The following is a 15,435-nucleotide window of genomic DNA, read 5'->3' on the forward strand; positions in this document are numbered from 1 at the left end:
CCGGGAAAGGTTGTTTATGGAAGACCAGCAGTCGCCCATGCATACCGGCCTCTCCTCTCCGCACCACCGATATTATCCAATGGAACGGCAAAGGCCGATACAACTTGGCACCAATGATGTCGCAACTCATTTCTACAGCTGAGTTAACTGGAGCAACGTGAAATAAAGTGTCTTACTCAAGAACACAACACGCAACCAGCCCTCACAACCTCACGATCATAAGTCCGATGCTCTAACCACTGAGCCATTTATATATATATTTCGTAATATCACACCCCAATTCTATGATAAAAATGCGTTATGCTCTTACTGTTGTCATTATTGATGTTCATGTCGTTGATAGTGACGCCATTGGTCATGGTGACTTTGCATTTGTCTAGGTGTACAGACACCATTTGTTAACAAGCGAGATATATTTTCCGTGACAAAATGAAGCTAGTGGCTTTCTCCCCAGTTCAAATGTGCACTAAGCATATTCGAACGGATAATAACGTTGAAGTTGCATTTGTTGTCATATTTTGATTGCTACCTCTCCTCATCCAATCGTGATATTTTCCGCGTCCGAAGGTGTTATCACTGCACGTTATTTAAATCATTTTACTATCGTTGTTGACTTCGTTATCATCGTATACATTGAGGTCACCCTTACTGCTTGCTTTACACTTTATGTTTCTGTTGTTTAAAACACAACCATCTCCAAAATTCAGACGTAACTTTAATATTTTTTTCGGTAACTTTTAGATCTTTCAGACTTTAATTTACAGACATGCTAGAGCAATGTCTCGAAGAATCGACCAAATTATTTCTATTTTAAAACCTGGTACTTATTCTATCGATCTCTTTTTCCGAACTATTTTATGACGAAGTAAGTTCACCAACACCGGTTCTCAAGTGGTGATGGGGGAAACACAAATACTAAGTCGATACAGACATCGATTCACACTCACACACATATATATATATATATATAGTGAGAATTTACAAAAGAAAAAACAAAAGACATGTGTGGAAAAAACAAACAGATGAATTAGTTTGTGTGTGTGTATGTGTGTGTCGCGAGCTTCTTTTAGTTTCCATCTACCAAATCCATTCGTCACCGAAAGGATGGATGACAAAATCAACCATAGCAGAATTTGAGCTAAGAGCTCAAGTAGAGACGGAATGCCACTAATGATTCTGGCATTTCACAGTCTTAAGCTCATCATTACGCTTAAGCGAAGGCGAAGGATTTTTTTTTTTGCGTTGTGTTTGTTTCCTTGTTTGTCCTTGGACAAGATATCTCAAGAACCGCTGGATGGATTCGGATGAAACTTTCAGGGACATATGGCCTCGTGACTGGCACGAAGGAATTAGATTTGGGATCGATCCAGCACCGGACAAGAATTTTTGATTATTTGTTATATTTACTTTCCATGATTACGATCTTACATTGACTTCCAAATCTTTCTGAATTATTTTCATTTCCAAAGATTCATTTTTGTTTCTCTACTATTAATTTTACTAGCGTCTCTATCTTAGTATAAACTGATGAATAAAGAAATCAAACTACATAAACAAACGGCAATGAAACAGTTCAGAAATTAAAAAAAAAAACACTTATACATTTTATTACACACAGACGCACACACACACACACACACCACACACACACACACACACACACACACACACACATATATATATATATATTATATTATATATATATATATATATTGTACATACATACATACTGTATTCTTACATAAATGCATATATTTATATATCGATCTAAAGTAACAGGAATACTTAAAGGAAGGCGGAAATTTACGAAACGAGAAAACCAAAAACTGTCATGCTTTTCATTTGAAATTTCCTCAGAAGAACTTATTAATTACACCCGCATTTGAAAGTATTTTGAATGGTGAATGCGTTAGATTTGGTTTGTATATATAAGGGTAAACAATTTATTATAGTTACTAAATTTTCTACAGCCACCTTCATGTTCCATGAATACCATTTGGATTGATCTCCTACGAGTGAAGGATTCTGGGACTGTGAGGCTGGCAGATCTTGCTTAGCATTTTGTCCGTCTTTGTATTTAATCCTTTCTAGTTTGATAAAATAATTACCATTTAAATACTGGGATCGATGTAACCGGCTTAACACCCGCCTCCGAAATTGCTGGCTTTGTGCCAAAATTTGAAGCCTATATTACGACAGGGTGGCTATTGAAGAAACGCAGAAAATACTTCTTGTAGATGTATATCGGTTATTTTTTAATTTATGTTATTTGCTCGAAGCCCATAATATGTAGAGTTTTGATATACATTATATTTGGTGAAAACCTTTCAATGTTCTCTTTGTATATACTTTGCATGAGTTTGTTTTATGCAACATAGTCTATTAGAAAACCTGGTATTATTGCGAGGTATGCTTCTCACTTTAATATCAATGAAAGTACTATGAAATAAGCGATTGAAAGTTGCATTCTATTCTGTGGTATCAGTTTTGAAAGTGTTACTCAGAAGGACGAATTTATCTTTGTGGACAACGAATGTAAAAACTTATTAAAGTGAAGTAGTTTATGCCTAGAATAAAAAAATATACTGTAGGAAGATAATTTGCATAAAACTGTCATAAGAGTTCCTCTTGCTAATAGAGATATATAAGCTGTGAATTCAGTAGACATGCATGTATATTAGATGCTGCTGTTTCAAAATTATATAGAAGCCGCTCCGTTTGTACAACCAAAACAACCGTCTTCTTTCCTTTATTAAATAAAGTATGTTTTAGTTATAAATGAAACCGAGTGGTGATTTATTCGGTTTGTAGTGAAGTACTTTCTAAATGCAAACATACTAAATGCAAACATTTTATGATGATTGTGTCATCTCAGGGGAAAAAATCTAAATATTTTCTATGTTATTGAAGTGAATAGTTTTTACATTTATATTGAAAATTGTATATCACTTCAGTAATTTTAATTTCATGACGAATAATTATATACAAAGTTACTTTTATTTGATATGATGTAGTGGAGGTAACTCGGCTTTACCGATGATTTTGTATCAAATATGTATCAAATTTGATTTGATAATGATTTGATTGAAATAATAATTTTGTTAACGTTTTATGATCGTTTTGTGCAAGGCACTTCTTCAAATGATATAAATTTAAATTTAAATATAATTCTTTATTAAACAGAAAGTAGGTACTGTTTTGATATTGCATGATTAAACGAATATATTCTTGTGTTCATTATTGATATTTTCCATTACAATCGCTGATATTATACACAGACGCAAATATTGTTTCCATTTTCGAATGTTTTACCATTTTGTTAATTTCTCTCATGACCAGTATATCTCAAATAATCTTTCAAATGCACGTGAAAGCTGTCATATAATCATATATAATAATTGATATTACTGTTTTGAGACCAGTCAGTGGTATGGGGTGTAACACCTACACATATTTCTTCTTCGGAATATGAAAACAGAGCTTTCCTGTCTTGATTACAGACAGACACCTCGACACTAATACATCTACAGACACGCACACATTAATATATAAAGATGTACACATCTACAAGTGCATAAACAGATAAAATGCGTAAAATATGCAATAAAACTATAAATGCATAAACGTATAATTAAATTCTACTCCACCTTCCTGTACGATAATTATTGAAAGGAAACAACATGTATTTTCATTTGATTTTCATTTAATATTCCTCCTGAAGCACAGATGGAATTTTAGAGCAGTCATTGTTTTGCAACTTATGTCGTATATTACTACAAGTTTTGACACGTCGGTATCATCAACTAAATCCCCATTTCTTATACACACACTGTGTCTATTATCTAGAAGTGAGTTTATTATATCCCTTCATCGTGGAAATAGCTAGAAGTGAGTTTATGCATATAGACATTGTGCTTTAATATCGTCGATGAGCCTTTCCTTCCTCTTATACTGTTTACAATTATATTCCAAGCAATTTTCTCGATAAATATATTGCAAAATGCGTTCAATATTTAGCATGATTTTAATGTAAATAAAAATACACTGAAATAAACGATGTTTCGTTCCACAGCACTAAGATAATAATTTATCAGAAGGCAGATAAATTTTACAGGGATTCTTCAAAAAATTGCTTCTCCATTACTAATTGATACAGGGGCGTTCTTTATTAATTCAATCGACAATGTGTGATGTGATATGCTTACATTATTTACACAAATAAGAATGAATTTGTCGGTTGCATTCTAAGTCGTTTCTTACAACAAACATAAGTAACTAGTTGACTGACTTTTACAAAACCAGCATAAATATAAGACATATCGTTCAAAAAATAATCCTACATAAGTGATTAAATCCAGTCAATGCATGTTCTAGAAATAGTAGCTTTAGTATTTTAAATATACTATTTTAGATATCAACTCATAAATAAATAGCGTCTGTAAACTAATGTAAATTCCGCATGGTCCTAACGAAAATTAAATTTGATCCTAATTCTTCTCCGTCAAAATTAAACTTGGACAAAGCTACTGCAGCGTGAGCACCATCATCATCATCGTCGTTGCCGTCATTATCATCTTCATAAACAAACTACCAGCACCACCACCACAACAACAACAAGTAGACACGTTAAGAATTCATTAGTCACATTATAAACGCATCAACAAAAATATTTATACATGCATACACGTATATCTACGTATATCAGTCTATCCCTCTATGTATTAATCGCACACTCTCTCTCTCTCTCTGTATATACACACACATACATATATATATATATATATATATATATATATATATATATATATATTATATATATATATATAATATATATATATATATATATATATATATATATATATATACGCAGGTTATATACCGAAACAGTTTCTATCCCAGTCGGTCATCCCGGTTTTCAAACAGGGAAACAGATCCCTCGCAGTCAACTATCGCCCAATCTCACTCACCTCCCACATCATTAAAGTGTTTGAAAGAGTGTTAAGATCAAGGATAGCTGACTTCCTGGAGACCCACAAACTCCTAAATGCAAATCAGCATTGCTTTCACTGTGGCAGGGACTGTCTAACACAGCTCTTACACCACATTGAAGATGTACTCAAAGCCTTGGGAACAGGTTCGAACTCTGACGTCATATATTTTGACTTCAGTAAAGCGTTCGACAGGGTAGACCATAACATCCTACTCTCAAAATTGGCAAACGTTGGAATCCGTGGAAAAGTTCTACACTGGATTAAGTATTTCCTGGCGAATAGAACACAACATGTTATAGTTGATGGAGTCCACTCAAACCCAACAAAAGTCACCAGCGGTGTTCCACAGGGAACTGTTTTGGGTCCGCTACTCTTCATAATTTACGTAAACGACCTTTCCAGTGTCGTACATTACTGCAAAGTGAAAATATTTGCTGATGACACTAAGCTCCAGCAAATCGTCAATGAAGAAGCAGACCGAACTCAACTCCAGTCTGATCTATATGCTGTGAGTCAATGGGCAGACAGAAACAAAATGCAACTGAATGAGGGAAAATTTGAGCTGATGCATTTTAGAAGAAATTCCTCACTAAAACAACCATGCTCTCTTCCTTCAGGGGAACCGCTCACAGCATCTAACAATATCAGAGACCTGGGTGTAATTGTTGATGACGATCTCAGTTGGAGTGCACACATCAACAAGAAGGTCGATATAGCTCGTAGGATGAGTTCCTGGATCTTAAGAACGTTCCGGTCCAGAGAACAAGGTGTCATCATACCACTTTTTTCCTCCTTTGTACGGCCACACCTTGAATACTGCTGCCCACTGTGGTCTCCTCACACAAGACAAAACATCTCCAGAATTGAGTCACCCCAGAGGGCACTCACTAAACGCATTGAAGGCATGGCTGCTCTCGATTATTGGGATCGCCTTAAAGCCTTGAAACTTTACTCCCTCCAGCGTCGCCGTGAGCGGTACATCATTTGTACGATGTGGACAATATACCGCCAACTTTGCCCAAACGACCTAAACATTAGCTTCAAGGTTCATCCAAGACTTGGACCACGGGCTATACGTCCCCTGCCCAATTCAAGATCACAACATACATGTACACTGCAACATAATTTCTTTTCCTCAACAGGCCCTGCCCTATTTAACATTGTCCCGAGGGAGATCAAAGAGGAAAAGGATCCCATCAACTTTAAACATAGTCTGGATAGATTCCTTCATAGAATACCAGATAAGCTACCCATAATTGGATACAACTAACCCAACAAGAACTCACTACTTGAACAAAACTTGACTTAAACAGGTTTCGAATAATCCTATCAGGTGGTGCTATTAAGAGTTAGACATGGCCTGGACCAATCTTTGGTCGAAACATATCTAAGTTTATCTAAGTTTATACATATATATATATATAGTCAAAATAAGCAATACCGTACTAAATTCTGGTGCCGCCTCAAATTAAGTACCATATTCATCTGAATCTAAATTTTTGCTTATATATCTATGTGTGTGTGTGTGTGTGTGTGTGTGTGTGTGTGTCTGTGTGTCTGTGTATGTAAGTATGTATATATTATGTATACACACAACTTATTTCTGATCCTGACGTACAGAAATAATTATTCAGTTAGCACGAAGGCTTCTGAGCTCAGTCAATGTGGAATCTAGTTATAGAGAGGAAACAATTAAAAATTGATACTGTTAGTTTGACTCTACTTCAAGCATTGTGACCTGCAGACATAGTTAGACAAATAGAGACATGGGAATGAGTAAACTTTAACACATTGCAATACATCTTTTGACGAAAATTTGCGGGTAATGTAGTTAAAAATGGTAAATCTAAATTCAGTTAATGCAATAGACAGCAGTAATATCGGTAAATTAGTATAAGATACAAACTAACGTCGATGTGCGTAGAATTATTCATTACAACCTATTTTGAAATGTTACATTAATATCTCGTATATTAATAAAGCATCGGTGCGAAATATTGGCACTTTGCCCACATGAATTAATTGAAGAGGAAATAGCTTGAGTTGTTAGTATCATGATGTCTACGACATTATTTAATATTAGCAATGGAAATTAATAAAGAACACGCTGAATATAGAAGGCTTTCCGCCATTCACAATAGCCAAATGTATCCCATAATACATATTTAAAAGGAGGATGGTGGCGAGACTCTACAGAATATCTGTTATAGTGACTTATATCGCAATTAGTTCTCAATGAACGCGAACAGAATATGTCGAGCGGTAGTTCAGCTGACACTTAATTCAGTTTACATAGCTATTGTATACATGACTGTATCTAAATAATTGATGCCTGAACGGCTTCTCAACAATGCATAACGCTAGTGATATATTAAAGGAGAGCAATGGGATATATGTATGCACTTGTGTAAATTAAGGGAACATTAGTGCAGTCAAGGTGAATAATGGGCTCCGAGTTTGAAGCAAGAGATAATGAGCAATGTTGCTATTCCTGATACAATCGACATTAATTAATATTATCCAAATAATATAATTGCTACACAACGATTGTTGAATAGGGAGACAGGGGATCAAATAATCACCAGTCAACTACAGATATTAAGCTGTGCCTTGTGTGTTCGAACGATAGTCGCCATTATAATTATACCATAAGATTCAGAAATAATATATGATTAGAAAACATTCTGGAATGTTCATTACTTATAATTTTACCCATTAACATGCGCGATTGTGTAGTAAGAGTCTTGCATCACAAACCCATGTTTCCGGGTTCGGAACCATAACGTGGCACCTATATGTGTGTGTGTATGTATGTGTGTCTGTCCCCAACTTCCGCTTGTCAACCGGTGTTGGTGTGTTTACGTCACCGTGACTTAGCAGTTAGGCAACAGTCCCAGATATAATAACTAACAGCCTTTAAAAAAATCAACTGTGGTCAATTCATTTCACTAATCATTCTTCAAGTCGGTGTCCCAGCATGGCTACAATGTAATGACTGACACAAGTAACAGATAAAACATATATATGTGTGTACGTGTGTGTGTGTGCGCGCGCTTAATGTTATCTTTCTCTCTCTCCTATATATATATATATATATATATATGTGTGTGTGTGTGTGTGTGTTTGTGTGTGTGTGTGTGTGTGTGTGTGTGTGTGTGTGTGTGCGTGTGTATTCATATGCAAAGAGATTGAGAAAGAGAGAGAGTATAACAGAATAAATTAAAACGGAATCGTGATTAATCAAGCTCTTTTTCAACATAATAGCAGCTGGATTTCATAGTACACATGACATGTGTCATATATATTGATACATTGATAACAATAATAGATTGTTAGAAATGATTCACCTCAGCTGAATTGTTTTCGTATTTTGTGTTGAAAAGGAAATTCAGCGATATATCGTATAATAATTGAATTATGAATAGGAAATACGTCATTTGGAAACAATAGATTATAGCAATATATTATACTCTGATATTCCTGTCTGATATTTCTATATTCCAAATTGCATTCCGGTATTAGCCCTTATATATTCGTTAAAACTTTATCGTTTCAAGTGAGACGTAATTTATTAGTTTCAAGAAAACTGACACCAATGCTTTGTCGAACAGTATCATCGTACTAAATTGACCCCCGAGATGTCTTTTCATCTGATTCTTATATATTGTCATCTTAAAGAGAATTCACAAATAAGGTATAACCTGAAGAATTTAATTGCAAATCTAATCGTGTACGTAGGAAATTATATCATTTAAAAATTTGCTACGGCGCATTATTTAGCATTGCAGAGGTTTTTTGTTGTGTAGCATGTAGAGAACTTCTGCCAATTTCTTGAAAGTAGGTATCCAAATACAGAATGACAGAAATGAATATATAGAGTACGTTCTAAAATTGATATAGCTTAAAATGTGCATCATTAGAAAATTCAATGATACTAATATTAGCGTTCCATCGATGATTGTCATCGGGGGAATAGCAAAAAGAAAGGACGAGGGTGTATTATTCAATTCGAGACTGAGACATGTACATATAAATTTAATTATTTGCTATTTATAATCATACTGAAATGAGTAATGTATTTTATTTCTTCCTTTGAATTTGCCTTTTGCTTGTTTATTTATTAAGCGTAGATGACTGCTTTATTTTGGTAGATTTCAACAAAGATTTCTTGCCGAAATTATTATACAAACTCTAATTGTAAACTGAAAAGTAAAACATGAAGAATTTAATGCCTTGCTTCCTATTCAACCTGTGTTTAGACCTAAAACCAATGCTTACTACATGATCTGAACGATAATAGTTGGAGTCAATAAGCCACGTTAAAATTTAACTCTTTAAAGAAAGAAACGCATGTCAACGTCTATCATGAAAATATACTATGGACCGGAGTTAATTCTACTTTAGCAATTTCGTTGCATCGGAAACTTTGTTGAAAAGCAAAGCCTGCAAAGTTTTGGAAATACGTACAATAATGTAATGGTGTTATATTTTGAAGACGTATTGAAATATTGATTTAAATTTCAATCAGTTTTGATTGCATTTATGGAGAACACCTCTATAGCCATAATAATTTTATTAATCATATTGGTTCCGTTAATGATATTATGCAACAAAAATGCTGAAAGATACCGTTGCTGGAATATCTGGGCAGTGAATCAATTTAATTTCAATCCGTGATTTTCGAAAATATTGTGTAAAATTTTCTTTCGCGTCTAGATTTTGCGTAATCATATTCTACCACGTTTGGAGATTTATAAATGAAAGAGCATATAAAATGATTCCCTGTAGAATAAATTCCAATTCAATTTAGTTTTGAAAAGTGCACATTATCATTAACATGATATCAGTTAAAGGAGGACATGATTCAGCAAGAATGTAGGAGCGGGATCTGCCGTTTATCCAGTCAGAAGCTGAGAAATAGTTCATAATCCCGGTGTAGTTTGCTCACAGTTCTTTTCGTCTAATTTAACTTGGCAGCATAATTTCCTTTCACAGATAATGCGGCAGGTCTTCTTTATACTGTTGTTTTGTTGCATTAGATCATTTTTGCTTCAAATTGTGTAATCAATGAAAAACAACATATAATTTCATTGAAAATGCAAGAGCCTTAGAACGATTAGACTCTGAGATATCTTGCCTGATATTAGTCAAACCAATCATAAACTTGCAAAGGGTTATGTTTATTTCTTAACTAATTCGACCATTGATAAATATATATATATATATATATATATATATATGGTGGACTCTCCCATCGTTAGATGGCATATGGGAGTTCGACAATTTCTTACAGAACAACCACAGAAATGATTTTTCATAGTGATCAAATGTTTGTCTACACATAAGGTCACTCCCTCCATCAGATCGACATAACCTGTACAGGTGCAATGGCTGCCACAGGCCAGATGTCGAAACGATCGCAGAGCAACGTGAAATGAAGTGCTTTGTTCAAGAAGACAACGCAACGCCCTGTATGGGAATGGAGCCCACGATCTTGAAATCGTATGTGCAACATATTAACTACTAAGGCATGCGCTTTCACACGCGCACACATACAATAAATGAACATCATAGAAATTATTGCCCTCTATACAGATATAAAACAGAGAATCATCATACAGTCAAAACAAGTGTGTCTCTTTCTCACTCTAGTTTGCTTCCCAACGGCAAGCTTCCTTGTTCAGTCCCATTGCGTGGCAACTTGGGCAAGTGCCGTCTACCATAGCCTCGGGCTGACCATAGCTTTGTGTGTGGATTTCGTAGACAGAAACTGAAAGAAACCCGTCTGATATATATATATATATATATATATATATAATATATATATATGTATGTATTTGCGTGTCTGTGTTTTCCTCCACCATCGCTTGACAACCGATTTTGCTGTCTTTACGTTCACGTAACCCAGTGGTTAGGCAAAAGAAACCGATAGAATAAGTACTAGGTTTGAAAAAGAATAAGTCTTGGGTGGACTAGTTAGACTAAATCTGTTGTTCTAGTATGGCCGCAGACAAATGATTGAATTAAGTAAAAGAATAAAAGAATATACATACACACACACACACACACATATATATATATTGGTAGAATTCACGAAAAAAAATTAAAAACGAAGACAGGTGGTGTAGAAAACAAACAGATATATTAGTATAACGCTCGGGAATAGAAAAAAAAAATTAACGTTTCCAGCCCACGCTCTTCCACAGAACGGAACACAGAAAGAAACAAGGAGAAAGAAAAAAATATATATATAAAGGGAGAAAGAGTGGATCTGGTTGAGGGAAACTGAAACAAGCTGTCGTACATATGTTTGCGTGTGTGCAGGTATGAGTTTCTTTTTGTCTGCGTATGTCCCCCACAATCTCCTGCAAACCTGTGTTTCTTTACGTTTTCGTAACTGAGAGGTAAGGGTTGCATACTTTTTGTGTACTCAATTCAATATGGAAATTTTATTGTTTATGACGTGGCCTGCTACATATGGAAAGTGTGCTGTTTTCCTCTTCAATAATAAAAACTTATATATATACTTACATCTAGAGAAAATTCCGTATCTATCTAGAGTTCAGCTGGTCGATAGAGTTATTAGATTTAAGAAATACGTAATAATTCGGTTAAACAAAACCTGTACCTCTTTGAGCCATAAACTATTTGTCGGATCATTCTACGATGCTCTACTCGATAGTGTGTGATGTATTGCTTGACCCTCATTCCCATATATAGCTGGCGCTAGCTTAATGATTTTGTTTTTACTTACATGTTGGAAAAAAGTGGTATTTTGCATAACAGTTTCGAAGTCACATAAATATTCCATATATTGGTTTTTTTTTTACTTATTTCGTTATTTAATAAACTTGGGTAACCTCAGCATCGTAAACCCCTGAACTAACCATGCATACTTGGAGGAATGTGACTGGGTACCTGCAGGTACAATTTGGAGGAATCACTTAGTGTGATCCACACGTAATAATACACTTCATATTAGAGCGGCAGTTGAAGGAATCAGTCAGTAAAACTTTCATACCACTATTAGATCAAACAAGTGAGCTTTCACTGATGTTTATTCTTTTACAGACTTTCAAAAAATGATGTCGTATGTGGCATAAGGAAGATTTATTTCCTTCCTCGAAGATGTCTCATATGACTCATCAAAATGTTTTTGGACATTTCTCCTTCATGGTAAAAATTAACTCCAGGAGATATTTAATATTATTTCTACAGATCTAAATAAATCAATTTTAATATCGCTGTCTGAAAAATTATCACTTATTGTGAGTTATTATATAAATTTCTTGTATCTGTATGTCCAGAGTGCTTTCAGAAAAATATATCAAGTAATTAGTAAAGCTAATATTATCGGTATTACGCAGTTTCTTTTCCAGAATTGTAAAAATGGGAAATAATCTCTGAATTAAAAATTAATAATTGCCTGGCGCTAGTAGGCTTTAATATTTGATGATTGCTATGCTGCAAAGCGACAGTTCCATGATATCTTCTCTCTAAGTCTTCAATATATTTCTTTAGTACAGTTTTTTTTATATTTTAAAGACCTGATAGCTAGACATATTTCAATTGTTTTGCGCTTATTTCTACTAATGGATTAATATTCGGTAATTAATTCTTATTATAAATTGAAGTAAATTGTCAATGTAACATACTGAAATACGTCGCACAAAACGCATTTGATATTCTATACATATGTTCAAGTATATCTCTGTAGCTGTCTCTTGTGTGTTTGCATAAAGAATATTTTCGAATATTTTGATGGTCAAATGACAAACTATCATTAATGTAGAAAGCAGTGTTACTCAATAATTGATACCATCCTAAGCTAAAGATCGTTAAAAAAAATATCTTTTAATATGTTTTCAAATTTTGGCACAAGACCACAGATATAGCGGTGGTATTAGACGATTAAATCGACACCAGTGTTCAGTTGATACAAATTTTATCGACCTGCCTTTACGCTCTGAGTTCAAATTCCACCGAGGTCGACTTTGCCTTTCATCCTTTCGGTGTCGATTAATTAAGTACTATTTGCTTATTGGGATCGATCTAATCGACTAGCTCTTCTCCCCACAAACAATTTCAGGCTTGGTGTCCAGAGTAGAAAAGATTCTGCTAGCATGGCAAAGCAGCGAGCTTGGCAGAAACATTAGCACGCCGGGCGAAGTGCTTAGCGGTATATCGTCTGCAGCTACGTTCTGAGTTCAAATTCCGCTGAGGTCTACTTTGCCTTTCATTGTTTGAGGGTCGATAAATTAAGTACCAATTACGCACTGGGGTCGATGCAATCGACTTAATCCCTTTTTCTATCCTTGTTTGACCCCTCGATGTTTAGCCCCTTGTGGGCAATAAAGAAATAGGAAACGTTAGTTCACCGGGCGAAATGCATAGCGGTATTTCTTCTGAGTTCAAATTCCGTCGAGAACGACTTTGCCTTTCATCATTTAGAGTCGACAAATTGACTACCAGTTGTGTACTGGAGTCGATATAATCGGCTTCTCCCACACAAAATAAAAATGAAATTCACTCCTTGTGCCTGTAGTAGAAAATATTCTGCTACTTTTTGCTCTAAATGCTCTGCTGCAGTACCAGGCAGTGGCTCTCATTGCTGCTGATCTTAACTGATTGGCAGTGTTATCGTGTGCATTGTTTTGTCTTGGTATAAAGGATGGGCTACAGCAATATTTTGCCAAGGCGGCGAGCTAGCAAAAGCGTTAGCACGCCGGGCGAAATGCTTAGCGATATTTCGTTTCTTTACGTTCTAAGTTCAAATTCTACCGGTATCGACTTTGCCTTTCATACTTTCGGGGTCGATTAATGAAGTACTATTTGCTTACTTACCACACAGCCACTTCTACGGGTATAGGACATTAAGCTAAATATAAATTATCTAAGCACTGTCTTTATACAAAATGTCTATATACAATTTATAAAAAAGCCTAATAAATGTTCGTTTCGTTCACAATTGTTTTATCATACTTAATGGTGCTTTTCTTAAACTACTAAATGGGGGTTTGCCTAACGTGGGAAATAATTAGTTCCCGTTTGGTGCAGTCATTGGATATAATGCAGCGCATTTTTTCTGATTGCAGTAATGGTTCAAAAATCACAATTCTAAGTTAAATGAATTAGTTTTTTTTTTCAAACCTCCTTTCAATGGTAAACGCATCCCACATTAAACAATTATAATGAGGGTAGTATACTAATACTTTGTATTTCAGTATTTATAGATGATCTGTGTCATAAACAAATCCCACTGGCTTACTCATGTTAATTCAGCTAATTAGTGAATAAATTCAGATGTTTAATCTATGGCAAAGAATCTGAAATGTTGAGGAAGAGTTTAATCGACTACAACGACCTCATTCCCCATATGATGCTTATTTTCTCGCCCCCAAAAGATGAAAACTAAATTCAGCTTCGATGACCTTTAAACGGAAAGAGTCAGAGAAAACGATTCTATGCAATATTTTTGTCACAGCTCGCGATAATATATAATGTAGGCATAAGGCCGGGAATTTTGGGAGAGAAAGATAATTGATAGTAACCACCCAAATAATCACCTGGTATTTATACTATCAAAGGATGGAATCCAAAGCCGAATACCATGGAATTTGAAACCAGGACGTAAAAATAGCAATTTCTAAAACGTTTTCGTGATTTTACCTTTTCAGATAAATACATAACAAAAACATTAGGATTTACAAGTGCATATAACATACAGAAAATATCACTACTAGGACCGCACACATTCTACGTAAAACACTTTCAATACAGTGAATTACGAGCGCCAAAAGAAACCACAGTACATACCAAAAGTACATAGAACTGCGTTCGGTAGTGTAGTAAGAGAACGTGATAAAATAATGCTACTGACTACTACTACTACTACTACTACTACTACTACTACTATTACTAATAATAATAATAATAATAATAATAATAATAATAATAATAATAATAATAATAATGCTCTGCTGCAGTACCAGGCAGTGGCTCTCATTGCTGCTGATCTTAACTGATTGGCAGTGTTATCGTGTGCATTGTTTTGTCTTGGTATAAAGGATGGGCTACAGCAAATATTCAGCTCAATACCACATATTTGCTTGTCAGTTGTTTGACCTGAACCAGTTGAACATGTCCCTTAGTGGCTGATGATATGTGCATCTCTGATCACGAGTAGAAGTAGTGGTGGAGCATCATAGTCATGTGTTGAGAGGAATTCTTTGGTGTTTGGATAATCTACCATTGGAATCATGTGTGTTTTGTTCAACATCGTTAAACTACCCTTAATCAGGGATCTTTTGAGCTGGATGTGCTACCCAACCTGAAAAAAAATCTAACTATGCTCCAACCGCAAGCTCATGCGCTGTTAATCTTGATATGAGATACTATGTCGCGCACATATGGTTGTGATGCATGTGCCTGGTGCACGCTTATC

At 35.0% G+C, this 15,435-nt stretch overlaps 1 long non-coding RNA gene across 1 annotated transcript; it reads left to right on the forward strand.

Annotated features, from left to right (window-relative positions):
- Nucleotides 1-1,738: 1,738 nt before the first annotated feature.
- Nucleotides 1,739-14,060, forward strand: LOC118762280. The gene is made up of 3 exons (XR_004998033.1): nucleotides 1,739-1,828; nucleotides 5,328-5,329; nucleotides 14,049-14,060. It is a non-coding gene; the product is annotated as an uncharacterized LOC118762280 (long non-coding RNA).
- The last annotated feature ends 1,375 nt before the right edge of the window (nucleotides 14,061-15,435 follow it).

This window comes from Octopus sinensis, linkage group LG2 (genome assembly GCF_006345805.1).
Source record: "Octopus sinensis linkage group LG2, ASM634580v1, whole genome shotgun sequence".
Lineage (NCBI taxonomy): Eukaryota > Metazoa > Mollusca > Cephalopoda > Octopoda > Octopodidae > Octopus > Octopus sinensis.